Source organism: Microcebus murinus, chromosome 15, assembly GCF_040939455.1.
Source record: "Microcebus murinus isolate Inina chromosome 15, M.murinus_Inina_mat1.0, whole genome shotgun sequence".
NCBI lineage: Eukaryota > Metazoa > Chordata > Mammalia > Primates > Cheirogaleidae > Microcebus > Microcebus murinus.
The window spans coordinates 78860314-78887759 of record NC_134118.1 but is presented as its reverse complement, the minus strand read 5'-3'; the positions used below and the strand labels follow the sequence as shown (position 1 = coordinate 78887759).

Below are 27446 nucleotides of genomic sequence, written 5' to 3'. Positions count from 1 at the left end.
CGTGGCGGCGGTGTCGCGGCTTGGGACAAGAGGAGGCCCCACGGTGCGGGCTGGGGCGCCAGGCACCGCGCGGGCGCTGAGGGTGGGGGTGACCCCCACCCCGGGCCGCCGCCGCGCTCCCAGAAAGGGGACAGAACAAGAGGCAAGAAAAAAAAAAAAAAAAAAAGCAGCAGCCTGTGGCACCCGGTATTCCCAGGCGGTCTCCCATCCAAGTACTAACCAGGCCCGACCCTGCTTAGCTTCCGAGACCAGACGAGATCGGGGGCGTTCAGGGTGGTGTGGCCCTAGACGGCGGCGGAGGGCGCCCCTGCCCCGCTCGAGAAGCCGAGCCTCTCTGGGCTTCCCCGCCGCCGCCTCCCGCCCCAGGCCCCGCGCCGGGCGGGGCCCGGGCCGGCCGGGTCCCGCGGGCTCCCAGGGACGGGGGTGATGGGCGGGGCGGGGCGGGGCGGGGCGGGGTGGGGGGCTGTCTCTCTATACACACACACACACTCACACTCACTCACACTCACACAAGATGCGCCTCCACGGCTGGACTCGCCAAGGTGGAGCCCTCCCAGCCCCCCTCGTCTCCTCGCCCGGCCTCCTTCACCTACCCGCTGCCCACCCCCAGCGCGTCGCTGCCGCTGACTGCGCACGCGCGGGACGCTCGCCCTTTGACCCCAGCCAGGGGCCGCCCTCCCCCACAACCCCTTTCAGCTGCGCCCCCCCCCTCGCCCTGTGGGTGGGCTGCCGCCTATTCCCCCGGGCCAGGGCTGGGGCACAGCCAGTGTATGGGGCGTCTCTCTCTGGGGATGTGTCCCATGGGTGGGGTGGGGTGGCGTGGTTTGGGGGGCGCTGAAGAAATCAGTCCCCTCCATCTCCTACCTCTGGAAAACGCCCAAGCCCGTGGAGAACTGCCGGCACCGCTTCGTGGGGGCCGGGACCCTCCTCCGTGTCCTCCTGTGGCCCAGTCCAACGGGCCTGGGCCTGGCCGGGGCTGCATTGGACCCCGACCACCCTGGCGTGTGGACTCGCTAAAAATCGGCCATTAGATATTGGATTCCAGCTTCCTGGAGGTCATTTCACTAATGAGTGCACCGGAAAGAGTTTCCTAATCCATCTGTGAGGGTGGCAACTGAAGGAGAATTTTAAAGCTGACAGAATAGGCGAGGGAAGGCATAGGAGATTTCCACACCCAGCAAGGAAGACTTTCCCGAAATGGAAGAAAGAAACGAGCAAACAGAGACACCGGTAGCCCGCCCGGAAAAGAGTCTGCCCCTGAGAGAAAGCACCCTGACCAGGTTCACCCGTGGGTGGGTGGCGAGCTAGCGGCATTCAGAAGAGCGAGGCCCGCAGTCTGTGCGGAAGACACCTGCACTCGGGTGTGTGTGGCGGCGCGATTCACAAGCAGCTCTAGATGTTAAACCAAGGAGAAGCCAGGGAGTTCCCAACGCCCCAGGTGTCCTCAGCCCACGACTGGCTGCTGTGGGAATGCGAAGCCCGGCTCCTTGTCTCAGAGCGGGGTTCCCAGGAGGATCAGGCTGAAGCTGGGACTTGGCCTCAAAGTGTCCCCTCGCATGGCCACCCCCTTCCCCTTCCTGCTCCTCTACTCCTGGTGCCCCTCCATCCAGGGGCCAGACCTTAAAGAGTCACCGCAAGAGAATCCTGGTCCCAAAGGAGCCTTCTGGGGGACCGGTGCTGAGAGAGGTTGTGGGCATGGCCCGCTGGGGCTCTGCCCGACCCAGGGCTGAGAGATGCCACCTCCCAGCTCTGGGTCCCTGCAGGAAGTGTTGGCAAGCACAGGGCCGGTCCTCCAAAGGCCCAGGTGCAGGGAGCCCAGGCCAAGCAGCCTGTGGAAGAAGCCACTTGCCGTGCCACCCCGGGAACAGGACTGCAGGCCCCGGCCCTTCCCACCTCCTCCTCCTCCTCCTCCTCCTCCCCCCCGCCCCGCCCCCACAGGGCACAGGGCTCAGAGACACCTCAGACTCTTGCTACCCAAAGTGCAAAGGGCATCAGTTGCTCCTCCAAACTCCCCTCCGCCCAGCAGACCACGTTGTCCAGCCAGCCCCCGGGCCTCCCTGGGGTGCCCAGCACAAAAGTGCAGACACCCACCGGACCCTCAGTCTCAGTTTTCGGAGGTTTTTGCCACTCTAAAGACCCGCAGGCCAGCTGGGCCTTCGGGCAGGACAGAGAGCCCCGGAATCCGACGTGGAGAGCTGCGTGTACGTCCCCATCAGGAGGCGGTCCCCACCTCCGCGGCTCTCCCCTTGCGGGGAGCGGCAGCCCAGCCGGCAGCCGCAGGGCCTCAGGGAAGACACCAGGCTGGGCCCCCGCGGCACAGCGGGGGCACGTCCCCCGCACTCACGCGACTTAGGGACGGCTGCTGGAGACTGCTGCGGCCACCCTGCTGCCGGGTTTCTGGAGGGCTTCCTGGAAGCAGCATCCACACCAAGCCCTTGGAAGGCCCAGGCGACGGAGGAGCCGGTCAGGCAGGGGCCGAGGACGGTGAGAGGCCGGGCGGGAAGGAGCGTGTCAGGCAGGGGCAGAGGACGGTGACCGGCCGGGCGGGGAGGAGCCGGTCAGGCGGGGGCCCAGGACAGTGACGGGCCTGGCCGGGGAGGAGTGCGTCAGGCAGGGGCAGAGGAGACGGGCTGGGTAAGGGTTAGGGTTACAGTTAGGGCACAATTCACAATCCCAAAGACGTGGAAGCGACCCGAGTGCCCATCCATCCAGGAGTGCATCAATAAAATGTGGCGCGTGGACACCACGGAGTGCCATTCGGCTGTGAGGAGCAGCGGTGAGAGGGCGCCTCTCGTGTTCTCCTGGCCAGAGCTGGAACCCGTTCCAGGAAGCCAAGTATCCCAAGAATGGACACACGAGCACCACGTGAGCGCGCTCACCAGCAAATTGGTACGAACGGATGGACGCCTAAGTGGACAGAGAGGAATCACCTTCATCGGGTGGGTGTCGGGCGGGCGGGTGGGGGGAGGGGAGGGGCATACACATCCATTAGGCATGGGGTGGGTGCGCACCGACTGGGGGATGGGCGCACTTGAAGCTCTGACCCGAGGGGGGAGGCTTGGAGAGGGCAAGGCACCCGACCTTAACATTGGTACCCCCACAATACGCTGGAACAACATGAGAGGTATATGAATAAGAACACAGGGGGGGCCGGGCGCGGTGGCTCACGCCTGTAATCCTAGCTCTCTGGGAGGCCGAGGCGGGCGGATTGCTCCAGGTCAGGAGTTCGAAACCAGCCTGAGCAAGAGCGAGACCCCGTCTCTACTAAAAATAGAAAGAAATTAATTGGCCAACTAATATATAGAGAAAAACACAGCCGGGCGTGGTGGTGCATGCCTGTAGTCCCAACTACTCGGGAGGCTGAGGCAGCAGGATTGCTTGAGCCCGGAGATTGAGGTTGCTGTGAGCTAGGCTGACGCCATGGCACTCACTCTAGCCTGGGCAGCAAAACGAGACTCTGTCTCAAAAAAAAAAAAAAAAAAGAACACAGGGGGGAGGGCGGCACGGGCAACACATGTCACCTGAATACTTGTACTCCCATCATCTGCTTGAAAAGAGAGAGAAAAGAAAATGCAATCCTAGAGGTAAGAGACACTTTTTAAAAATAATGAATCCGAAGAGAAAAGTAAAAGGAGGCCTGTGGAGCAGGTCTGGGTGTGACTCCGGATCCCCCAACATCAGGTGCCACCACCAAAGATTCCTGCGTGTAGCCCATAGAACCCCAAAAGCAACGGGATGAGTTCTGGTCACATACTCCCTCAAAATGACATCCTGGCCTTCTTCTGGAACTCCCTCCCCTCTCAGACTCTCAAGGTTTCCTCCAGCGTGTCGGTTCCCACAGAGCAGACCTTTGGTCTGAGACCTGACAGTCCAGAAGCCACGCATGCTGCCGCGTGGCGGCGGTGTCGCGGCTTGGGACAAGAGGAGGCCCCACGGTGCGGGCTGGGGCGCCAGGCACCGCGCGGGCGCTGAGGGTGGGGGTGACCCCCACCCCGGGCCGCCGCCGCGCTCCCAGAAAGGGGACAGAACAAGAGGCAAGAAAAAAAAAAAAAAAAAAAGCAGCAGCCTGTGGCACCCGGTATTCCCAGGCGGTCTCCCATCCAAGTACTAACCAGGCCCGACCCTGCTTAGCTTCCGAGACCAGACGAGATCGGGGGCGTTCAGGGTGGTGTGGCCCTAGACGGCGGCGGAGGGCGCCCCTGCCCCGCTCGAGAAGCCGAGCCTCTCTGGGCTTCCCCGCCGCCGCCTCCCGCCCCAGGCCCCGCGCCGGGCGGGGCCGGGCCGGCCGGGTCCCGCGGGCTCCCAGGGACGGGGGTGATGGGCGGGGCGGGGCGGGGCGGGGCGGGGTGGGGGGCTGTCTCTCTATACACACACACACACACTCACACTCACTCACACTCACACAAGATGCGCCTCCACGGCTGGACTCGCCAAGGTGGAGCCCTCCCAGCCCCCCTCGTCTCCTCGCCCGGCCTCCTTCACCTACCCGCTGCCCACCCCCAGCGCGTCGCTGCCGCTGACTGCGCACGCGCGGGACGCTCGCCCTTTGACCCCAGCCAGGGGCCGCCCTCCCCCACAACCCCTTTCAGCTGCGCCCCCCCCCTCGCCCTGTGGGTGGGCTGCCGCCTATTCCCCCGGGCCAGGGCTGGGGCACAGCCAGTGTATGGGGCGTCTCTCTCTGGGGATGTGTCCCATGGGTGGGGTGGGGTGGCGTGGTTTGGGGGGCGCTGAAGAAATCAGTCCCCTCCATCTCCTACCTCTGGAAAACGCCCAAGCCCGTGGAGAACTGCCGGCACCGCTTCGTGGGGGCCGGGACCCTCCTCCGTGTCCTCCTGTGGCCCAGTCCAACGGGCCTGGGCCTGGCCGGGGCTGCATTGGACCCCGACCACCCTGGCGTGTGGACTCGCTAAAAATCGGCCATTAGATATTGGATTCCAGCTTCCTGGAGGTCATTTCACTAATGAGTGCACCGGAAAGAGTTTCCTAATCCATCTGTGAGGGTGGCAACTGAAGGAGAATTTTAAAGCTGACAGAATAGGCGAGGGAAGGCATAGGAGATTTCCACACCCAGCAAGGAAGACTTTCCCGAAATGGAAGAAAGAAACGAGCAAACAGAGACACCGGTAGCCCGCCCGGAAAAGAGTCTGCCCCTGAGAGAAAGCACCCTGACCAGGTTCACCCGTGGGTGGGTGGCGAGCTAGCGGCATTCAGAAGAGCGAGGCCCGCAGTCTGTGCGGAAGACACCTGCGCTCGGGTGTGTGTGGCGGCGCGATTCACAAGCAGCTCTAGATGTTAAACCAAGGAGAAGCCAGGGAGTTCCCAACGCCCCAGGTGTCCTCAGCCCACGACTGGCTGCTGTGGGAATGCGAAGCCCGGCTCCTTGTCTCAGAGCGGGGTTCCCAGGAGGATCAGGCTGAAGCTGGGACTTGGCCTCAAAGTGTCCCCTCGCATGGCCACCCCCTTCCCCTTCCTGCTCCTCTACTCCTGGTGCCCCTCCATCCAGGGGCCAGACCTTAAAGAGTCACCGCAAGAGAATCCTGGTCCCAAAGGAGCCTTCTGGGGGACCGGTGCTGAGAGAGGTTGTGGGCATGGCCCGCTGGGGCTCTGCCCGACCCAGGGCTGAGAGATGCCACCTCCCAGCTCTGGGTCCCTGCAGGAAGTGTTGGCAAGCACAGGGCCGGTCCTCCAAAGGCCCAGGTGCAGGGAGCCCAGGCCAAGCAGCCTGTGGAAGAAGCCACTTGCCGTGCCACCCCGGGAACAGGACTGCAGGCCCCGGCCCTTCCCACCTCCTCCTCCTCCTCCTCCTCCTCCCCCCCGCCCCGCCCCCACAGGGCACAGGGCTCAGAGACACCTCAGACTCTTGCTACCCAAAGTGCAAAGGGCATCAGTTGCTCCTCCAACCCCCCCCCCCCCGCCCAGCAGACCACGTTGTCCAGCCAGCCCCCGGGCCTCCCTGGGGTGCCCAGCACAAAAGTGCAGACACCCACCGGACCCTCAGTCTCAGTTTTCGGAGGTTTTTGCCACTCTAAGGACCCGCAGGCCAGCTGGGCCTTCGGGCAGGACAGAGAGCCCCGGAATCCGACGTGGAGAGCTGCGTGTACGTCCCCATCAGGAGGCGGTCCCCACCTCCGCGGCTCTCCCCTTGCGGGGAGCGGCAGCCCAGCCGGCAGCCGCAGGGCCTCAGGGAAGACACCAGGCTGGGCCCCCGCGGCACAGCGGGGGCACGTCCCCCGCACTCACGCGACTTAGGGACGGCTGCTGGAGACTGCTGCGGCCACCCTGCTGCCGGGTTTCTGGAGGGCTTCCTGGAAGCAGCATCCACACCAAGCCCTTGGAAGGCCCAGGCGACGGAGGAGCCGGTCAGGCAGGGGCCGAGGACGGTGAGAGGCCGGGCGGGAAGGAGCGTGTCAGGCAGGGGCAGAGGACGGTGACCGGCCGGGCGGGGAGGAGCCGGTCAGGCGGGGGCCCAGGACAGTGACGGGCCTGGCCGGGGAGGAGTGCGTCAGGCAGGGGCAGAGGAGACGGGCTGGGTAAGGGTTAGGGTTACAGTTAGGGCACAATTCACAATCCCAAAGACGTGGAAGCGACCCGAGTGCCCATCCATCCAGGAGTGCATCAATAAAATGTGGCGCGTGGACACCACGGAGTGCCATTCGGCTGTGAGGAGCAGCGGTGAGAGGGCGCCTCTCGTGTTCTCCTGGCCAGAGCTGGAACCCGTTCCAGGAAGCCAAGTATCCCAAGAATGGACACACGAGCACCACGTGAGCGCGCTCACCAGCAAATTGGTACGAACGGATGGACGCCTAAGTGGACAGAGAGGAATCACCTTCATCGGGTGGGTGTCGGGCGGGCGGGTGGGGGGAGGGGAGGGGCATACACATCCATTAGGCATGGGGTGGGTGCGCACCGACTGGGGGATGGGCGCACTTGAAGCTCTGACCCGAGGGGGGAGGCTTGGAGAGGGCAAGGCACCCGACCTTAACATTGGTACCCCCACAATACGCTGGAACAACATGAGAGGTATATGAATAAGAACACAGGGGGGGCCGGGCGCGGTGGCTCACGCCTGTAATCCTAGCTCTCTGGGAGGCCGAGGCGGGCGGATTGCTCCAGGTCAGGAGTTCGAAACCAGCCTGAGCAAGAGCGAGACCCCGTCTCTACTAAAAATAGAAAGAAATTAATTGGCCAACTAATATATAGAGAAAAACACAGCCGGGCGTGGTGGTGCATGCCTGTAGTCCCAACTACTCGGGAGGCTGAGGCAGCAGGATTGCTTGAGCCCGGAGATTGAGGTTGCTGTGAGCTAGGCTGACGCCATGGCACTCACTCTAGCCTGGGCAGCAAAACGAGACTCTGTCTCAAAAAAAAAAAAAAAAAGAACACAGGGGGGAGGGCGGCACGGGCAACACATGTCACCTGAATACTTGTACTCCCATCATCTGCTTGAAAAGAGAGAGAAAAGAAAATGCAATCCTAGAGGTAAGAGACACTTTTTAAAAATAATGAATCCGAAGAGAAAAGTAAAAGGAGGCCTGTGGAGCAGGTCTGGGTGTGACTCCGGATCCCCCAACATCAGGTGCCACCACCAAAGATTCCTGCGTGTAGCCCATAGAACCCCAAAAGCAACGGGATGAGTTCTGGTCACATACTCCCTCAAAATGACATCCTGGCCTTCTTCTGGAACTCCCTCCCCTCTCAGACTCTCAAGGTTTCCTCCAGCGTGTCGGTTCCCACAGAGCAGACCTTTGGTCTGAGACCTGACAGTCCAGAAGCCACGCATGCTGCCGCGTGGCGGCGGTGTCGCGGCTTGGGACAAGAGGAGGCCCCACGGTGCGGGCTGGGGCGCCAGGCACCGCGCGGGCGCTGAGGGTGGGGGTGACCCCCACCCCGGGCCGCCGCCGCGCTCCCAGAAAGGGGACAGAACAAGAGGCAAGAAAAAAAAAAAAAAAAAAAGCAGCAGCCTGTGGCACCCGGTATTCCCAGGCGGTCTCCCATCCAAGTACTAACCAGGCCCGACCCTGCTTAGCTTCCGAGACCAGACGAGATCGGGGGCGTTCAGGGTGGTGTGGCCCTAGACGGCGGCGGAGGGCGCCCCTGCCCCGCTCGAGAAGCCGAGCCTCTCTGGGCTTCCCCGCCGCCGCCTCCCGCCCCAGGCCCCGCGCCGGGCGGGGCCGGGCCGGCCGGGTCCCGCGGGCTCCCAGGGACGGGGGTGATGGGCGGGGCGGGGCGGGGCGGGGTGGGGGGCTGTCTCTCTATACACACACACACACACTCACACTCACTCACACTCACACAAGATGCGCCTCCACGGCTGGACTCGCCAAGGTGGAGCCCTCCCAGCCCCCCTCGTCTCCTCGCCCGGCCTCCTTCACCTACCCGCTGCCCACCCCCAGCGCGTCGCTGCCGCTGACTGCGCACGCGCGGGACGCTCGCCCTTTGACCCCAGCCAGGGGCCGCCCTCCCCCACAACCCCTTTCAGCTGCGCCCCCCCCCTCGCCCTGTGGGTGGGCTGCCGCCTATTCCCCCGGGCCAGGGCTGGGGCACAGCCAGTGTATGGGGCGTCTCTCTCTGGGGATGTGTCCCATGGGTGGGGTGGGGTGGCGTGGTTTGGGGGGCGCTGAAGAAATCAGTCCCCTCCATCTCCTACCTCTGGAAAACGCCCAAGCCCGTGGAGAACTGCCGGCACCGCTTCGTGGGGGCCGGGACCCTCCTCCGTGTCCTCCTGTGGCCCAGTCCAACGGGCCTGGGCCTGGCCGGGGCTGCATTGGACCCCGACCACCCTGGCGTGTGGACTCGCTAAAAATCGGCCATTAGATATTGGATTCCAGCTTCCTGGAGGTCATTTCACTAATGAGTGCACCGGAAAGAGTTTCCTAATCCATCTGTCAGGGTGGCAACTGAAGGAGAATTTTAAAGCTGACAGAATAGGCGAGGGAAGGCATAGGAGATTTCCACACCCAGCAAGGAAGACTTTCCCGAAATGGAAGAAAGAAACGAGCAAACAGAGACACCGGTAGCCCGCCCGGAAAAGAGTCTGCCCCTGAGAGAAAGCACCCTGACCAGGTTCACCCGTGGGTGGGTGGCGAGCTAGCGGCATTCAGAAGAGCGAGGCCCGCAGTCTGTGCGGAAGACACCTGCGCTCGGGTGTGTGTGGCGGCGCGATTCACAAGCAGCTCTAGATGTTAAACCAAGGAGAAGCCAGGGAGTTCCCAACGCCCCAGGTGTCCTCAGCCCACGACTGGCTGCTGTGGGAATGCGAAGCCCGGCTCCTTGTCTCAGAGCGGGGTTCCCAGGAGGATCAGGCTGAAGCTGGGACTTGGCCTCAAAGTGTCCCCTCGCATGGCCACCCCCTTCCCCTTCCTGCTCCTCTACTCCTGGTGCCCCTCCATCCAGGGGCCAGACCTTAAAGAGTCACCGCAAGAGAATCCTGGTCCCAAAGGAGCCTTCTGGGGGACCGGTGCTGAGAGAGGTTGTGGGCATGGCCCGCTGGGGCTCTGCCCGACCCAGGGCTGAGAGATGCCACCTCCCAGCTCTGGGTCCCTGCAGGAAGTGTTGGCAAGCACAGGGCCGGTCCTCCAAAGGCCCAGGTGCAGGGAGCCCAGGCCAAGCAGCCTGTGGAAGAAGCCACTTGCCGTGCCACCCCGGGAACAGGACTGCAGGCCCCGGCCCTTCCCACCTCCTCCTCCTCCTCCTCCTCCTCCCCCCCGCCCCGCCCCCACAGGGCACAGGGCTCAGAGACACCTCAGACTCTTGCTACCCAAAGTGCAAAGGGCATCAGTTGCTCCTCCAAACTCCCCCCCGCCCAGCAGACCACGTTGTCCAGCCAGCCCCCGGGCCTCCCTGGGGTGCCCAGCACAAAAGTGCAGACACCCACCGGACCCTCAGTCTCAGTTTTCGGAGGTTTTTGCCACTCTAAGGACCCGCAGGCCAGCTGGGCCTTCGGGCAGGACAGAGAGCCCCGGAATCCGACGTGGAGAGCTGCGTGTACGTCCCCATCAGGAGGCGGTCCCCACCTCCGCGGCTCTCCCCTTGCGGGGAGCGGCAGCCCAGCCGGCAGCCGCAGGGCCTCAGGGAAGACACCAGGCTGGGCCCCCGCGGCACAGCGGGGGCACGTCCCCCGCACTCACGCGACTTAGGGACGGCTGCTGGAGACTGCTGCGGCCACCCTGCTGCCGGGTTTCTGGAGGGCTTCCTGGAAGCAGCATCCACACCAAGCCCTTGGAAGGCCCAGGCGACGGAGGAGCCGGTCAGGCAGGGGCCGAGGACGGTGAGAGGCCGGGCGGGAAGGAGCGTGTCAGGCAGGGGCAGAGGACGGTGACCGGCCGGGCGGGGAGGAGCCGGTCAGGCGGGGGCCCAGGACAGTGACGGGCCTGGCCGGGGAGGAGTGCGTCAGGCAGGGGCAGAGGAGACGGGCTGGGTAAGGGTTAGGGTTACAGTTAGGGCACAATTCACAATCCCAAAGACGTGGAAGCGACCCGAGTGCCCATCCATCCAGGAGTGCATCAATAAAATGTGGCGCGTGGACACCACGGAGTGCCATTCGGCTGTGAGGAGCAGCGGTGAGAGGGCGCCTCTCGTGTTCTCCTGGCCAGAGCTGGAACCCGTTCCAGGAAGCCAAGTATCCCAAGAATGGACACACGAGCACCACGTGAGCGCGCTCACCAGCAAATTGGTACGAACGGATGGACGCCTAAGTGGACAGAGAGGAATCACCTTCATCGGGTGGGTGTCGGGCGGGCGGGTGGGGGGAGGGGAGGGGCATACACATCCATTAGGCATGGGGTGGGTGCGCACCGACTGGGGGATGGGCGCACTTGAAGCTCTGACCCGAGGGGGGAGGCTTGGAGAGGGCAAGGCACCCGACCTTAACATTGGTACCCCCACAATACGCTGGAACAACATGAGAGGTATATGAATAAGAACACAGGGGGGGCCGGGCGCGGTGGCTCACGCCTGTAATCCTAGCTCTCTGGGAGGCCGAGGCGGGCGGATTGCTCCAGGTCAGGAGTTCGAAACCAGCCTGAGCAAGAGCGAGACCCCGTCTCTACTAAAAATAGAAAGAAATTAATTGGCCAACTAATATATAGAGAAAAACACAGCCGGGCGTGGTGGTGCATGCCTGTAGTCCCAACTACTCGGGAGGCTGAGGCAGCAGGATTGCTTGAGCCCGGAGATTGAGGTTGCTGTGAGCTAGGCTGACGCCATGGCACTCACTCTAGCCTGGGCAGCAAAACGAGACTCTGTCTCAAAAAAAAAAAAAAAAAAGAACACAGGGGGGAGGGCGGCACGGGCAACACATGTCACCTGAATACTTGTACTCCCATCATCTGCTTGAAAAGAGAGAGAAAAGAAAATGCAATCCTAGAGGTAAGAGACACTTTTTAAAAATAATGAATCCGAAGAGAAAAGTAAAAGGAGGCCTGTGGAGCAGGTCTGGGTGTGACTCCGGATCCCCCAACATCAGGTGCCACCACCAAAGATTCCTGCGTGTAGCCCATAGAACCCCAAAAGCAACGGGACGAGTTCTGGTCACATACTCCCTCAAAATGACATCCTGGCCTTCTTCTGGAACTCCCTCCCCTCTCAGACTCTCAAGGTTTCCTCCAGCGTGTCGGTTCCCACAGAGCAGACCTTTGGTCTGAGACCTGACAGTCCAGAAGCCACGCATGCTGCCGCGTGGCGGCGGTGTCGCGGCTTGGGGCAAGAGGAGGCCCCAAGGTGCGGGCTGGGGCGCCAGGCACCGCGCGGGCGCTGAGGGTGGGGGTGACCCCCACCCCGGGCCGCCGCCGCGCTCCCAGAAAGGGGACAGAACAAGAGGCAAGAAAAAAAAAAAAAAAAAAAAGCAGCAGCCTGTGGCACCCGGTATTCCCAGGCGGTCTCCCATCCAAGTACTAACCAGGCCCGACCCTGCTTAGCTTCCGAGACCAGACGAGATCGGGGGCGTTCAGGGTGGTGTGGCCCTAGACGGCGGCGGAGGGCGCCCCTGCCCCGCTCGAGAAGCCGAGCCTCTCTGGTCTTCCCCGCCGCCGCCTCCCGCCCCAGGCCCCGCGCCGGGCGGGGCCGGGCCGGCCGGGTCCCGCGGGCTCCCAGGGACGGGGGTGATGGGCGGGGCGGGGCGGGGCGGGGCGGGGTGGGGGGCTGTCTCTCTATACACACACACACACACTCACACTCACTCACACTCACACAAGATGCGCCTCCACGGCTGGACTAGCCAAGGTGGAGCCCTCCCAGCCCCCCTCGTCTCCTCGCCCGGCCTCCTTCACCTACCCGCTGCCCACCCCCAGCGCGTCGCTGCCGCTGACTGCGCACGCGCGGGACGCTCGCCCTTTGACCCCAGCCAGGGGCCGCCCTCCCCCACAACCCCTTTCAGCTGCGCCCCCCCCCTCGCCCTGTGGGTGGGCTGCCGCCTATTCCCCCGGGCCAGGGCTGGGGCACAGCCAGTGTATGGGGCGTCTCTCTCTGGGGATGTGTCCCATGGGTGGGGTGGGGTGGCGTGGTTTGGGGGGCGCTGAAGAAATCAGTCCCCTCCATCTCCTACCTCTGGAAAACGCCCAAGCCCGTGGAGAACTGCCGGCACCGCTTCGTGGGGGCCGGGACCCTCCTCCGTGTCCTCCTGTGGCCCAGTCCAACGGACCTGGGCCTGGCCGGGGCTGCATTGGACCCCGACCACCCTGGCGTGTGGACTCGCTAAAAATCGGCCATTAGATATTGGATTCCAGCTTCCTGGAGGTCATTTCACTAATGAGTGCACCGGAAAGAGTTTCCTAATCCATCTGTGAGGGTGGCAACTGAAAGAGAATTTTAAAGCTGACAGAATAGGCGAGGGAAGGCATAGGAGATTTCCACACCCAGCAAGGAAGACTTTCCCGAAATGGAAGAAAGAAACGAGCAAACAGAGACACCGGTAGCCCGCCCGGAAAAGAGTCTGCCCCTGAGAGAAAGCACCCTGACCAGGTTCACCCGTGGGTGGGTGGCGAGCTAGCGGCATTCAGAAGAGCGAGGCCCGCAGTCTGTGCGGAAGACACCTGCGCTCGGGTGTGTGTGGCGGCGCGATTCACAAGCAGCTCTAGATGTTAAACCAAGGAGAAGCCAGGGAGTTCCCAACGCCCCAGGTGTCCTCAGCCCACGACTGGCTGCTGTGGGAATGCGAAGCCCGGCTCCTTGTCTCAGAGCGGGGTTCCCAGGAGGATCAGGCTGAAGCTGGGACTTGGCCTCAAAGTGTCCCCTCGCATGGCCACCCCCTTCCCCTTCCTGCTCCTCTACTCCTGGTGCCCCTCCATCCAGGGGCCAGACCTTAAAGAGTCACCGCAAGAGAATCCTGGTCCCAAAGGAGCCTTCTGGGGGACCGGTGCTGAGAGAGGTTGTGGGCATGGCCCGCTGGGGCTCTGCCCGACCCAGGGCTGAGAGATGCCACCTCCCAGCTCTGGGTCCCTGCAGGAAGTGTTGGCAAGCACAGGGCCGGTCCTCCAAAGGCCCAGGTGCAGGGAGCCCAGGCCAAGCAGCCTGTGGAAGAAGCCACTTGCCGTGCCACCCCGGGAACAGGACTGCAGGCCCCGGCCCTTCCCACCTCCTCCTACTCCTCCTCCTCCTCCCCCCCGCCCCGCCCCCACAGGGCACAGGGCTCAGAGACACCTCAGACTCTTGCTACCCAAAGTGCAAAGGGCATCAGTTGCTCCTCCAACCCCCCCCCCCGCCCAGCAGACCACGTTGTCCAGCCAGCCCCCGGGCCTCCCTGGGGTGCCCAGCACAAAAGTGCAGACACCCACCGGACCCTCAGTCTCAGTTTTCGGAGGTTTTTGCCACTCTAAGGACCCGCAGGCCAGCTGGGCCTTCGGGCAGGACAGAGAGCCCCGGAATCCGACGTGGAGAGCTGCGTGTACGTCCCCATCAGGAGGCGGTCCCCACCTCCGCGGCTCTCCCCTTGCGGGGAGCGGCAGCCCAGCCGGCAGCCGCAGGGCCTCAGGGAAGACACCAGGCTGGGCCCCCGCGGCACAGCGGGGGCACGTCCCCCGCACTCACGCGACTTAGGGACGGCTGCTGGAGACTGCTGCGGCCACCCTGCTGCCGGGTTTCTGGAGGGCTTCCTGGAAGCAGCATCCACACCAAGCCCTTGGAAGGCCCAGGCGACGGAGGAGCCGGTCAGGCAGGGGCCGAGGACGGTGAGAGGCCGGGCGGGAAGGAGCGTGTCAGGCAGGGGCAGAGGACGGTGACCGGCCGGGCGGGGAGGAGCCGGTCAGGCGGGGACCCAGGACAGTGACGGGCCTGGCCGGGGAGGAGTGCGTCAGGCAGGGGCAGAGGAGACGGGCTGGGTAAGGGTTAGGGTTACAGTTAGGGCACAATTCACAATCCCAAAGACGTGGAAGCGACCCGAGTGCCCATCCATCCAGGAGTGCATCAATAAAATGTGGCGCGTGGACACCACGGAGTGCCATTCGGCTGTGAGGAGCAGCGGTGAGAGGGCGCCTCTCGTGTTCTCCTGGCCAGAGCTGGAACCCGTTCCAGGAAGCCAAGTATCCCAAGAATGGACACACGAGCACCACGTGAGCGCGCTCACCAGCAAATTGGTACGAACGGATGGACGCCTAAGTGGACAGAGAGGAATCACCTTCATCGGGTGGGTGTCGGGCGGGCGGGTGGGGGGAGGGGAGGGGCATACACATCCATTAGGCATGGGGTGGGTGCGCACCGACTGGGGGATGGGCGCACTTGAAGCTCTGACCCGAGGGGGGAGGCTTGGAGAGGGCAAGGCACCCGACCTTAACATTGGTACCCCCACAATACGCTGGAACAACATGAGAGGTATATGAATAAGAACACAGGGGGGGCCGGGCGCGGTGGCTCACGCCTGTAATCCTAGCTCTCTGGGAGGCCGAGGCGGGCGGATTGCTCCAGGTCAGGAGTTCGAAACCAGCCTGAGCAAGAGCGAGACCCCGTCTCTACTAAAAATAGAAAGAAATTAATTGGCCAACTAATATATAGAGAAAAACACAGCCGGGCGTGGTGGTGCATGCCTGTAGTCCCAACTACTCGGGAGGCTGAGGCAGCAGGATTGCTTGAGCCCGGAGATTGAGGTTGCTGTGAGCTAGGCTGACGCCATGGCACTCACTCTAGCCTGGGCAGCAAAACGAGACTCTGTCTCAAAAAAAAAAAAAAAAAAGAACACAGGGGGGAGGGCGGCACGGGCAACACATGTCACCTGAATACTTGTACTCCCATCATCTGCTTGAAAAGAGAGAGAAAAGAAAATGCAATCCTAGAGGTAAGAGACACTTTTTAAAAATAATGAATCCGAAGAGAAAAGTAAAAGGAGGCCTGTGGAGCAGGTCTGGGTGTGACTCCGGATCCCCCAACATCAGGTGCCACCACCAAAGATTCCTGCGTGTAGCCCATAGAACCCCAAAAGCAACGGGATGAGTTCTGGTCACATACTCCCTCAAAATGACATCCTGGCCTTCTTCTGGAACTCCCTCCCCTCTCAGACTCTCAAGGTTTCCTCCAGCGTGTCGGTTCCCACAGAGCAGACCTTTGGTCTGAGACCTGACAGTCCAGAAGCCACGCATGCTGCCGCGTGGCGGCGGTGTCGCGGCTTGGGACAAGAGGAGGCCCCACGGTGCGGGCTGGGGCGCCAGGCACCGCGCGGGCGCTGAGGGTGGGGGTGACCCCCACCCCGGGCCGCCGCCGCGCTCCCAGAAAGGGGACAGAACAAGAGGCAAGAAAAAAAAAAAAAAAAAAAGCAGCAGCCTGTGGCACCCGGTATTCCCAGGCGGTCTCCCATCCAAGTACTAACCAGGCCCGACCCTGCTTAGCTTCCGAGACCAGACGAGATCGGGGGCGTTCAGGGTGGTGTGGCCCTAGACGGCGGCGGAGGGCGCCCCTGCCCCGCTCGAGAAGCCGAGCCTCTCTGGGCTTCCCCGCCGCCGCCTCCCGCCCCAGGCCCCGCGCCGGGCGGGGCCGGGCCGGCCGGGTCCCGCGGGCTCCCAGGGACGGGGGTGATGGGCGGGGCGGGGCGGGGCGGGGCGGGGTGGGGGGCTGTCTCTCTATACACACACACACACACTCACACTCACTCACACTCACACAAGATGCGCCTCCACGGCTGGACTCGCCAAGGTGGAGCCCTCCCAGCCCCCCTCGTCTCCTCGCCCGGCCTCCTTCACCTACCCGCTGCCCACCCCCAGCGCGTCGCTGCCGCTGACTGCGCACGCGCGGGACGCTCGCCCTTTGACCCCAGCCAGGGGCCGCCCTCCCCCACAACCCCTTTCAGCTGCGCCCCCCCCCCTCGCCCTGTGGGTGGGCTGCCGCCTATTCCCCCGGGCCAGGGCTGGGGCACAGCCAGTGTATGGGGCGTCTCTCTCTGGGGATGTGTCCCATGGGTGGGGTGGGGTGGCGTGGTTTGGGGGGCGCTGAAGAAATCAGTCCCCTCCATCTCCTACCTCTGGAAAACGCCCAAGCCCGTGGAGAACTGCCGGCACCGCTTCGTGGGGGCCGGGACCCTCCTCCGTGTCCTCCTGTGGCCCAGTCCAACGGGCCTGGGCCTGGCCGGGGCTGCATTGGACCCCGACCACCCTGGCGTGTGGACTCGCTAAAAATCGGCCATTAGATATTGGATTCCAGCTTCCTGGAGGTCATTTCACTAATGAGTGCACCGGAAAGAGTTTCCTAATCCATCTGTCAGGGTGGCAACTGAAGGAGAATTTTAAAGCTGACAGAATAGGCGAGGGAAGGCATAGGAGATTTCCACACCCAGCAAGGAAGACTTTCCCGAAATGGAAGAAAGAAACGAGCAAACAGAGACACCGGTAGCCCGCCCGGAAAAGAGTCTGCCCCTGAGAGAAAGCACCCTGACCAGGTTCACCCGTGGGTGGGTGGCGAGCTAGCGGCATTCAGAAGAGCGAGGCCCGCAGTCTGTGCGGAAGACACCTGCGCTCGGGTGTGTGTGGCGGCGCGATTCACAAGCAGCTCTAGATGTTAAACCAAGGAGAAGCCAGGGAGTTCCCAACGCCCCAGGTGTCCTCAGCCCACGACTGGCTGCTGTGGGAATGCGAAGCCCGGCTCCTTGTCTCAGAGCGGGGTTCCCAGGAGGATCAGGCTGAAGCTGGGACTTGGCCTCAAAGTGTCCCCTCGCATGGCCACCCCCTTCCCCTTCCTGCTCCTCTACTCCTGGTGCCCCTCCATCCAGGGGCCAGACCTTAAAGAGTCACCGCAAGAGAATCCTGGTCCCAAAGGAGCCTTCTGGGGGACCGGTGCTGAGAGAGGTTGTGGGCATGGCCCGCTGGGGCTCTGCCCGACCCAGGGCTGAGAGATGCCACCTCCCAGCTCTGGGTCCCTGCAGGAAGTGTTGGCAAGCACAGGGCCGGTCCTCCAAAGGCCCAGGTGCAGGGAGCCCAGGCCAAGCAGCCTGTGGAAGAAGCCACTTGCCGTGCCACCCCGGGAACAGGACTGCAGGCCCCGGCCCTTCCCACCTCCTCCTCCTCCTCCTCCTCCTCCCCCCCGCCCCGCCCCCACAGGGCACAGGGCTCAGAGACACCTCAGACTCTTGCTACCCAAAGTGCAAAGGGCATCAGTTGCTCCTCCAACCCCCCCCCCCCCCCCCCCCCCGCCCAGCAGACCACGTTGTCCAGCCAGCCCCCGGGCCTCCCTGGGGTGCCCAGCACAAAAGTGCAGACACCCACCGGACCCTCAGTCTCAGTTTTCGGAGGTTTTTGCCACTCTAAGGACCCGCAGGCCAGCTGGGCCTTCGGGCAGGACAGAGAGCCCCGGAATCCGACGTGGAGAGCTGCGTGTACGTCCCCATCAGGAGGCGGTCCCCACCTCCGCGGCTCTCCCCTTGCGGGGAGCGGCAGCCCAGCCGGCAGCCGCAGGGCCTCAGGGAAGACACCAGGCTGGGCCCCCGCGGCACAGCGGGGGCACGTCCCCCGCACTCACGCGACTTAGGGACGGCTGCTGGAGACTGCTGCGGCCACCCTGCTGCCGGGTTTCTGGAGGGCTTCCTGGAAGCAGCATCCACACCAAGCCCTTGGAAGGCCCAGGCGACGGAGGAGCCGGTCAGGCAGGGGCCGAGGACGGTGAGAGGCCGGGCGGGAAGGAGCGTGTCAGGCAGGGGCAGAGGACGGTGACCGGCCGGGCGGGGAGGAGCCGGTCAGGCGGGGGCCCAGGACAGTGACGGGCCTGGCCGGGGAGGAGTGCGTCAGGCAGGGGCAGAGGAGACGGGCTGGGTAAGGGTTAGGGTTACAGTTAGGGCACAATTCACAATCCCAAAGACGTGGAAGCGACCCGAGTGCCCATCCATCCAGGAGTGCATCAATAAAATGTGGCGCGTGGACACCACGGAGTGCCATTCGGCTGTGAGGAGCAGCGGTGAGAGGGCGCCTCTCGTGTTCTCCTGGCCAGAGCTGGAACCCGTTCCAGGAAGCCAAGTATCCCAAGAATGGACACACGAGCACCACGTGAGCGCGCTCACCAGCAAATTGGTACGAACGGATGGACGCCTAAGTGGACAGAGAGGAATCACCTTCATCGGGTGGGTGTCGGGCGGGCGGGTGGGGGGAGGGGAGGGGCATACACATCCATTAGGCATGGGGTGGGTGCGCACCGACTGGGGGATGGGCGCACTTGAAGCTCTGACCCGAGGGGGGAGGCTTGGAGAGGGCAAGGCACCCGACCTTAACATTGGTACCCCCACAATACGCTGGAACAACATGAGAGGTATATGAATAAGAACACAGGGGGGGCCGGGCGCGGTGGCTCACGCCTGTAATCCTAGCTCTCTGGGAGGCCGAGGCGGGCGGATTGCTCCAGGTCAGGAGTTCGAAACCAGCCTGAGCAAGAGCGAGACCCCGTCTCTACTAAAAATAGAAAGAAATTAATTGGCCAACTAATATATAGAGAAAAACACAGCCGGGCGTGGTGGTGCATGCCTGTAGTCCCAACTACTCGGGAGGCTGAGGCAGCAGGATTGCTTGAGCCCGGAGATTGAGGTTGCTGTGAGCTAGGCTGACGCCATGGCACTCACTCTAGCCTGGGCAGCAAAACGAGACTCTGTCTCAAAAAAAAAAAAAAAAAAGAACACAGGGGGGAGGGCGGCACGGGCAACACATGTCACCTGAATACTTGTACTCCCATCATCTGCTTGAAAAGAGAGAGAAAAGAAAATGCAATCCTAGAGGTAAGAGACACTTTTTAAAAATAATGAATCCGAAGAGAAAAGTAAAAGGAGGCCTGTGGAGCAGGTCTGGGTGTGACTCCGGATCCCCCAACATCAGGTGCCACCACCAAAGATTCCTGCGTGTAGCCCATAGAACCCCAAAAGCAACGGGATGAGTTCTGGTCACATACTCCCTCAAAATGACATCCTGGCCTTCTTCTGGAACTCCCTCCCCTCTCAGACTCTCAAGGTTTCCTCCAGCGTGTCGGTTCCCACAGAGCAGACCTTTGGTCTGAGACCTGACAGTCCAGAAGCCACGCATGCTGCCGCGTGGCGGCGGTGTCGCGGCTTGGGACAAGAGGAGGCCCCACGGTGCGGGCTGGGGCGCCAGGCACCGCGCGGGCGCTGAGGGTGGGGGTGACCCCCACCCCGGGCCGCCGCCGCGCTCCCAGAAAGGGGACAGAACAAGAGGCAAGAAAAAAAAAAAAAAAAAAAAGCAGCAGCCTGTGGCACCCGGTATTCCCAGGCGGTCTCCCATCCAAGTACTAACCAGGCCCGACCCTGCTTAGCTTCCGAGACCAGACGAGATCGGGGGCGTTCAGGGTGGTGTGGCCCTAGACGGCGGCGGAGGGCGCCCCTGCCCCGCTCGAGAAGCCGAGCCTCTCTGGGCTTCCCCGCCGCCGCCTCCCGCCCCAGGCCCCGCGCCGGGCGGGGCCCGGGCCGGCCGGGTCCCGCGGGCTCCCAGGGACGGGGGTGATGGGCGGGGCGGGGCGGGGCGGGGCGGGGTGGGGGGCTGTCTCTCTATACACACACACACACACTCACACTCACTCACACTCACACAAGATGCGCCTCCACGGCTGGACTCGCCAAGGTGGAGCCCTCCCAGCCCCCCTCGTCTCCTCGCCCGGCCTCCTTCACCTACCCGCTGCCCACCCCCAGCGCGTCGCTGCCGCTGACTGCGCACGCGCGGGACGCTCGCCCTTTGACCCCAGCCAGGGGCCGCCCTCCCCCACAACCCCTTTCAGCTGCGCCCCCCCCCTCGCCCTGTGGGTGGGCTGCCGCCTATTCCCCCGGGCCAGGGCTGGGGCACAGCCAGTGTATGGGGCGTCTCTCTCTGGGGATGTGTCCCATGGGTGGGGTGGGGTGGCGTGGTTTGGGGGGCGCTGAAGAAATCAGTCCCCTCCATCTCCTACCTCTGGAAAACGCCCAAGCCCGTGGAGAACTGCCGGCACCGCTTCGTGGGGGCCGGGACCCTCCTCCGTGTCCTCCTGTGGCCCAGTCCAACGGGCCTGGGCCTGGCCGGGGCTGCATTGGACCCCGACCACCCTGGCGTGTGGACTCGCTAAAAATCGGCCATTAGATATTGGATTCCAGCTTCCTGGAGGTCATTTCACTAATGAGTGCACCGGAAAGAGTTTCCTAATCCATCTGTCAGGGTGGCAACTGAAGGAGAATTTTAAAGCTGACAGAATAGGCGAGGGAAGGCATAGGAGATTTCCACACCCAGCAAGGAAGACTTTCCCGAAATGGAAGAAAGAAACGAGCAAACAGAGACACCGGTAGCCCGCCCGGAAAAGAGTCTGCCCCTGAGAGAAAGCACCCTGACCAGGTTCACCCGTGGGTGGGTGGCGAGCTAGCGGCATTCAGAAGAGCGAGGCCCGCAGTCTGTGCGGAAGACACCTGCGCTCGGGTGTGTGTGGCGGCGCGATTCACAAGCAGCTCTAGATGTTAAACCAAGGAGAAGCCAGGGAGTTCCCAACGCCCCAGGTGTCCTCAGCCCACGACTGGCTGCTGTGGGAATGCGAAGCCCGGCTCCTTGTCTCAGAGCGGGGTTCCCAGGAGGATCAGGCTGAAGCTGGGACTTGGCCTCAAAGTGTCCCCTCGCATGGCCACCCCCTTCCCCTTCCTGCTCCTCTACTCCTGGTGCCCCTCCATCCAGGGGCCAGACCTTAAAGAGTCACCGCAAGAGAATCCTGGTCCCAAAGGAGCCTTCTGGGGGACCGGTGCTGAGAGAGGTTGTGGGCATGGCCCGCTGGGGCTCTGCCCGACCCAGGGCTGAGAGATGCCACCTCCCAGCTCTGGGTCCCTGCAGGAAGTGTTGGCAAGCACAGGGCCGGTCCTCCAAAGGCCCAGGTGCAGGGAGCCCAGGCCAAGCAGCCTGTGGAAGAAGCCACTTGCCGTGCCACCCCGGGAACAGGACTGCAGGCCCCGGCCCTTCCCACCTCCTCCTCCTCCTCCTCCTCCTCCCCCCCGCCCCGCCCCCACAGGGCACAGGGCTCAGAGACACCTCAGACTCTTGCTACCCAAAGTGCAAAGGGCATCAGTTGCTCCTCCAACCCCCCCCCCCCGCCCAGCAGACCACGTTGTCCAGCCAGCCCCCGGGCCTCCCTGGGGTGCCCAGCACAAAAGTGCAGACACCCACCGGACCCTCAGTCTCAGTTTTCGGAGGTTTTTGCCACTCTAAGGACCCGCAGGCCAGCTGGGCCTTCGGGCAGGACAGAGAGCCCCGGAATCCGACGTGGAGAGCTGCGTGTACGTCCCCATCAGGAGGCGGTCCCCACCTCCGCGGCTCTCCCCTTGCGGGGAGCGGCAGCCCAGCCGGCAGCCGCAGGGCCTCAGGGAAGACACCAGGCTGGGCCCCCGCGGCACAGCGGGGGCACGTCCCCCGCACTCACGCGACTTAGGGACGGCTGCTGGAGACTGCTGCGGCCACCCTGCTGCCGGGTTTCTGGAGGGCTTCCTGGAAGCAGCATCCACACCAAGCCCTTGGAAGGCCCAGGCGACGGAGGAGCCGGTCAGGCAGGGGCCGAGGATGGTGAGAGGCCGGGCGGGAAGGAGCGTGTCAGGCAGGGGCAGAGGACGGTGACCGGCCGGGCGGGGAGGAGCCGGTCAGGCGGGGGCCCAGGACAGTGACGGGCCTGGCCGGGGAGGAGTGCGTCAGGCAGGGGCAGAGGAGACGGGCTGGGTAAGGGTTAGGGTTACAGTTAGGGCACAATTCACAATCCCAAAGACGTGGAAGCGACCCGAGTGCCCATCCATCCAGGAGTGCATCAATAAAATGTGGCGCGTGGACACCACGGAGTGCCATTCGGCTGTGAGGAGCAGCGGTGAGAGGGCGCCTCTCGTGTTCTCCTGGCCAGAGCTGGAACCCGTTCCAGTAAGCCAAGTATCCCAAGAATGGACACACGAGCACCACGTGAGCGCGCTCACCAGCAAATTGGTACGAACGGATGGACGCCTAAGTGGACAGAGAGGAATCACCTTCATCGGGTGGGTGTCGGGCGGGCGGGTGGGGGGAGGGGAGGGGCATACACATCCATTAGGCATGGGGTGGGTGCGCACCGACTGGGGGATGGGCGCACTTGAAGCTCTGACCCGAGGGGGGAGGCTTGGAGAGGGCAAGGCACCCGACCTTAACATTGGTACCCCCACAATACGCTGGAACAACATGAGAGGTATATGAATAAGAACACAGGGGGGGCCGGGCGCGGTGGCTCACGCCTGTAATCCTAGCTCTCTGGGAGGCCGAGGCGGGCGGATTGCTCCAGGTCAGGAGTTCGAAACCAGCCTGAGCAAGAGCGAGACCCCGTCTCTACTAAAAATAGAAAGAAATTAATTGGCCAACTAATATATAGAGAAAAACACAGCCGGGCGTGGTGGTGCATGCCTGTAGTCCCAACTACTCGGGAGGCTGAGGCAGCAGGATTGCTTGAGCCCGGAGATTGAGGTTGCTGTGAGCTAGGCTGACGCCATGGCACTCACTCTAGCCTGGGCAGCAAAACGAGACTCTGTCTCAAAAAAAAAAAAAAAAAAGAACACAGGGGGGAGGGCGGCACGGGCAACACATGTCACCTGAATACTTGTACTCCCATCATCTGCTTGAAAAGAGAGAGAAAAGAAAATGCAATCCTAGAGGTAAGAGACACTTTTTAAAAATAATGAATCCGAAGAGAAAAGTAAAAGGAGGCCTGTGGAGCAGGTCTGGGTGTGACTCCGGATCCCCCAACATCAGGTGCCACCACCAAAGATTCCTGCGTGTAGCCCATAGAACCCCAAAAGCAACGGGATGAGTTCTGGTCACATACTCCCTCAAAATGACATCCTGGCCTTCTTCTGGAACTCCCTCCCCTCTCAGACTCTCAAGGTTTCCTCCAGCGTGTCGGTTCCCACAGAGCAGACCTTTGGTCTGAGACCTGACAGTCCAGAAGCCACGCATGCTGCCGCGTGGCGGCGGTGTCGCGGCTTGGGACAAGAGGAGGCCCCACGGTGCGGGCTGGGGCGCCAGGCACCGCGCGGGCGCTGAGGGTGGGGGTGACCCCCACCCCGGGCCGCCGCCGCGCTCCCAGAAAGGGGACAGAACAAGAGGCAAGAAAAAAAAAAAAAAAAAAAAGCAGCAGCCTGTGGCACCCGGTATTCCCAGGCGGTCTCCCATCCAAGTACTAACCAGGCCCGACCCTGCTTAGCTTCCGAGACCAGACGAGATCGGGGGCGTTCAGGGTGGTGTGGCCCTAGACGGCGGCGGAGGGCGCCCCTGCCCCGCTCGAGAAGCCGAGCCTCTCTGGGCTTCCCCGCCGCCGCCTCCCGCCCCAGGCCCCGCGCCGGGCGGGGCCCGGGCCGGCCGGGTCCCGCGGGCTCCCAGGGACGGGGGTGATGGGCGGGGCGGGGCGGGGCGGGGCGGGGTGGGGGGCTGTCTCTCTATACACACACACACACACTCACACTCACTCACACTCACACAAGATGCGCCTCCACGGCTGGACTCGCCAAGGTGGAGCCCTCCCAGCCCCCCTCGTCTCCTCGCCCGGCCTCCTTCACCTACCCGCTGCCCACCCCCAGCGCGTCGCTGCCGCTGACTGCGCACGCGCGGGACGCTCGCCCTTTGACCCCAGCCAGGGGCCGCCCTCCCCCACAACCCCTTTCAGCTGCGCCCCCCCCCTCGCCCTGTGGGTGGGCTGCCGCCTATTCCCCCGGGCCAGGGCTGGGGCACAGCCAGTGTATGGGGCGTCTCTCTCTGGGGATGTGTCCCATGGGTGGGGTGGGGTGGCGTGGTTTGGGGGGCGCTGAAGAAATCAGTCCCCTCCATCTCCTACCTCTGGAAAACGCCCAAGCCCGTGGAGAACTGCCGGCACCGCTTCGTGGGGGCCGGGACCCTCCTCCGTGTCCTCCTGTGGCCCAGTCCAACGGGCCTGGGCCTGGCCGGGGCTGCATTGGACCCCGACCACCCTGGCGTGTGGACTCGCTAAAAATCGGCCATTAGATATTGGATTCCAGCTTCCTGGAGGTCATTTCACTAATGAGTGCACCGGAAAGAGTTTCCTAATCCATCTGTCAGGGTGGCAACTGAAGGAGAATTTTAAAGCTGACAGAATAGGCGAGGGAAGGCATAGGAGATTTCCACACCCAGCAAGGAAGACTTTCCCGAAATGGAAGAAAGAAACGAGCAAACAGAGACACCGGTAGCCCGCCCGGAAAAGAGTCTGCCCCTGAGAGAAAGCACCCTGACCAGGTTCACCCGTGGGTGGGTGGCGAGCTAGCGGCATTCAGAAGAGCGAGGCCCGCAGTCTGTGCGGAAGACACCTGCGCTCGGGTGTGTGTGGCGGCGCGATTCACAAGCAGCTCTAGATGTTAAACCAAGGAGAAGCCAGGGAGTTCCCAACGCCCCAGGTGTCCTCAGCCCACGACTGGCTGCTGTGGGAATGCGAAGCCCGGCTCCTTGTCTCAGAGCGGGGTTCCCAGGAGGATCAGGCTGAAGCTGGGACTTGGCCTCAAAGTGTCCCCTCGCATGGCCACCCCCTTCCCCTTCCTGCTCCTCTACTCCTGGTGCCCCTCCATCCAGGGGCCAGACCTTAAAGAGTCACCGCAAGAGAATCCTGGTCCCAAAGGAGCCTTCTGGGGGACCGGTGCTGAGAGAGGTTGTGGGCATGGCCCGCTGGGGCTCTGCCCGACCCAGGGCTGAGAGATGCCACCTCCCAGCTCTGGGTCCCTGCAGGAAGTGTTGGCAAGCACAGGGCCGGTCCTCCAAAGGCCCAGGTGCAGGGAGCCCAGGCCAAGCAGCCTGTGGAAGAAGCCACTTGCCGTGCCACCCCGGGAACAGGACTGCAGGCCCCGGCCCTTCCCACCTCCTCCTCCTCCTCCTCCTCCTCCCCCCCGCCCCGCCCCCACAGGGCACAGGGCTCAGAGACACCTCAGACTCTTGCTACCCAAAGTGCAAAGGGCATCAGTTGCTCCTCCAACCCCCCCCCCCCCCCCCGCCCAGCAGACCACGTTGTCCAGCCAGCCCCCGGGCCTCCCTGGGGTGCCCAGCACAAAAGTGCAGACACCCACCGGACCCTCAGTCTCAGTTTTCGGAGGTTTTTGCCACTCTAAGGACCCGCAGGCCAGCTGGGCCTTCGGGCAGGACAGAGAGCCCCGGAATCCGACGTGGAGAGCTGCGTGTACGTCCCCATCAGGAGGCGGTCCCCACCTCCGCGGCTCTCCCCTTGCGGGGAGCGGCAGCCCAGCCGGCAGCCGCAGGGCCTCAGGGAAGACACCAGGCTGGGCCCCCGCGGCACAGCGGGGGCACGTCCCCCGCACTCACGCGACTTAGGGACGGCTGCTGGAGACTGCTGCGGCCACCCTGCTGCCGGGTTTCTGGAGGGCTTCCTGGAAGCAGCATCCACACCAAGCCCTTGGAAGGCCCAGGCGACGGAGGAGCCGGTCAGGCAGGGGCCGAGGACGGTGAGAGGCCGGGCGGGAAGGAGCGTGTCAGGCAGGGGCAGAGGACGGTGACCGGCCGGGCGGGGAGGAGCCGGTCAGGCGGGGGCCCAGGACAGTGACGGGCCTGGCCGGGGAGGAGTGCGTCAGGCAGGGGCAGAGGAGACGGGCTGGGTAAGGGTTAGGGTTACAGTTAGGGCACAATTCACAATCCCAAAGACGTGGAAGCGACCCGAGTGCCCATCCATCCAGGAGTGCATCAATAAAATGTGGCGCGTGGACACCACGGAGTGCCATTCGGCTGTGAGGAGCAGCGGTGAGAGGGCGCCTCTCGTGTTCTCCTGGCCAGAGCTGGAACCCGTTCCAGGAAGCCAAGTATCCCAAGAATGGACACACGAGCACCACGTGAGCGCGCTCACCAGCAAATTGGTACGAACGGATGGACGCCTAAGTGGACAGAGAGGAATCACCTTCATCGGGTGGGTGTCGGGCGGGCGGGTGGGGGGAGGGGAGGGGCATACACATCCATTAGGCATGGGGTGGGTGCGCACCGACTGGGGGATGGGCGCACTTGAAGCTCTGACCCGAGGGGGGAGGCTTGGAGAGGGCAAGGCACCCGACCTTAACATTGGTACCCCCACAATACGCTGGAACAACATGAGAGGTATATGAATAAGAACACAGGGGGGGCCGGGCGCGGTGGCTCACGCCTGTAATCCTAGCTCTCTGGGAGGCCGAGGCGGGCGGATTGCTCCAGGTCAGGAGTTCGAAACCAGCCTGAGCAAGAGCGAGACCCCGTCTCTACTAAAAATAGAAAGAAATTAATTGGCCAACTAATATATAGAGAAAAACACAGCCGGGCGTGGTGGTGCATGCCTGTAGTCCCAACTACTCGGGAGGCTGAGGCAGCAGGATTGCTTGAGCCCGGAGATTGAGGTTGCTGTGAGCTAGGCTGACGCCATGGCACTCACTCTAGCCTGGGCAGCAAAACGAGACTCTGTCTCAAAAAAAAAAAAAAAAAGAACACAGGGGGGAGGGCGGCACGGGCAACACATGTCACCTGAATACTTGTACTCCCATCATCTGCTTGAAAAGAGAGAGAAAAGAAAATGCAATCCTAGAGGTAAGAGACACTTTTTAAAAATAATGAATCCGAAGAGAAAAGTAAAAGGAGGCCTGTGGAGCAGGTCTGGGTGTGACTCCGGATCCCCCAACATCAGGTGCCACCACCAAAGATTCCTGCGTGTAGCCCATAGAACCCCAAAAGCAACGGGATGAGTTCTGGTCACATACTCCCTCAAAATGACATCCTGGCCTTCTTCTGGAACTCCCTCCCCTCTCAGACTCTCAAGGTTTCCTCCAGCGTGTCGGTTCCCACAGAGCAGACCTTTGGTCTGAGACCTGACAGTCCAGAAGCCACGCATGCTGCCGCGTGGCGGCGGTGTCGCGGCTTGGGACAAGAGGAGGCCCCACGGTGCGGGCTGGGGCGCCAGGCACCGCGCGGGCGCTGAGGGTGGGGGTGACCCCCACCCCGGGCCGCCGCCGCGCTCCCAGAAAGGGGACAGAACAAGAGGCAAGAAAAAAAAAAAAAAAAAAAAGCAGC

General features: G+C 63.1%; 7 non-coding genes across 7 annotated transcripts; all 7 read right to left on the bottom strand.

The window, feature by feature from the left end:
* Window positions 1-171: 171 nt before the first annotated feature.
* LOC142876599 (5S ribosomal RNA) lies at window positions 172-290 on the bottom strand. Its single transcript, XR_012923499.1, has one exon. It is a non-coding gene; the product is annotated as a 5S ribosomal RNA (ribosomal RNA).
* A 3773-nt stretch (window positions 291-4063) lies between these two features.
* Window positions 4064-4182, bottom strand: LOC142876598 (5S ribosomal RNA). Its single transcript, XR_012923498.1, has one exon. It is a non-coding gene; the product is annotated as a 5S ribosomal RNA (ribosomal RNA).
* Window positions 4183-7958: 3776 nt separating this feature from the next.
* On the bottom strand, window positions 7959-8077 carry LOC142876597 (5S ribosomal RNA). The gene has a single exon (XR_012923497.1). It is a non-coding gene; the product is annotated as a 5S ribosomal RNA (ribosomal RNA).
* Window positions 8078-11847: 3770 nt separating this feature from the next.
* LOC142876596 (5S ribosomal RNA) lies at window positions 11848-11966 on the bottom strand. Its single transcript, XR_012923496.1, has one exon. It is a non-coding gene; the product is annotated as a 5S ribosomal RNA (ribosomal RNA).
* Window positions 11967-15741: 3775 nt separating this feature from the next.
* On the bottom strand, window positions 15742-15860 carry LOC142876595 (5S ribosomal RNA). The gene has a single exon (XR_012923495.1). It is a non-coding gene; the product is annotated as a 5S ribosomal RNA (ribosomal RNA).
* A 3788-nt stretch (window positions 15861-19648) lies between these two features.
* Window positions 19649-19767, bottom strand: LOC142876594 (5S ribosomal RNA). Its single transcript, XR_012923494.1, has one exon. It is a non-coding gene; the product is annotated as a 5S ribosomal RNA (ribosomal RNA).
* Window positions 19768-23545: 3778 nt separating this feature from the next.
* On the bottom strand, window positions 23546-23664 carry LOC142876593 (5S ribosomal RNA). Its single transcript, XR_012923493.1, has one exon. It is a non-coding gene; the product is annotated as a 5S ribosomal RNA (ribosomal RNA).
* Window positions 23665-27446: the final 3782 nt, after the last annotated feature.